At 36.1% G+C, this 316-nt stretch overlaps 1 protein-coding gene across 1 annotated transcript in view; it reads left to right on the forward strand.

Moving 5' to 3' along the window:
* The window catches only part of LOC119582278 (neurogenic locus notch homolog protein 1-like), a gene marked incomplete in the record, with an annotated part of 19,828 nt that overhangs the window by 274 nt on the left and 19,238 nt on the right, over nt 1-316 (forward strand).

Consider the following 316-nt stretch of genomic DNA (forward strand, 5'->3'; position numbering starts at 1 on the left):
TTGTCAATGTTATTTAACAATGTTATCCTCGCAGGACAGATGCGTTCTCGTTGTTATTCAGTGAAATCTGCCTGTAGTGTGTTCCGTAAAAGTTTTGTGCGTGTGTATATATTATTGTTGCTGTCACTTAGGATTACTGAATAACAACATAGGTGTTGCGGATTAGTACAGGAAAGCGTATGCTGAAATTGATAATAATTAGGAATTAATAACATATACAGACAATCCAAACGCCTTACTATGCAATCTTGTACTTCCTTGCACCTGCGTTGATTAATTTTGTTTACATGGTTTTCTTTCACTTCCTATTCCTCCG

The sequence above is a fragment of the Penaeus monodon genome, chromosome 15 (genome assembly GCF_015228065.2).
Source record: "Penaeus monodon isolate SGIC_2016 chromosome 15, NSTDA_Pmon_1, whole genome shotgun sequence".
Lineage (NCBI taxonomy): Eukaryota > Metazoa > Arthropoda > Malacostraca > Decapoda > Penaeidae > Penaeus > Penaeus monodon.